Here is a 436-nt window from a genome sequence, read left to right as displayed (position 1 = left end):
TATACATATATTTACACATGTATATATATATATGTACATATATACATACATATATATATATATATTTATATTTATATTTATTATTATTATTATTATTATTATTATTATTATTATTATTATAAGTATTATTGTTGTTGTTGTTATTACTAATATTGATATTATTATTATTATCATTATTATTTGCCGCAATGTTATATGAATGACCAGCGATTCATCCAGAACACTTACCATATTTGATAATCGCCGCGGCTGGAAATTTACGCAATCAAGTAACTTGTATAACGTTGCTGCTAATAAACAAGAAACGTACATAAACTCTGCGTATGAATTGTTTATTCTTCCACTTGAACATCCAAGTCTGCATCTATGTAATGTATGTATGTAAGTATGTCTGTCTGTATGTATGTATGCATGTATGTGTGTATGTATCTGTCTG

Source organism: Octopus bimaculoides, chromosome 6 (genome assembly GCF_001194135.2).
Source record: "Octopus bimaculoides isolate UCB-OBI-ISO-001 chromosome 6, ASM119413v2, whole genome shotgun sequence".
In the NCBI taxonomy this organism is placed as follows: Eukaryota; Metazoa; Mollusca; class Cephalopoda; order Octopoda; family Octopodidae; genus Octopus; species Octopus bimaculoides.
This window is presented reverse-complemented; position numbering follows the sequence as displayed.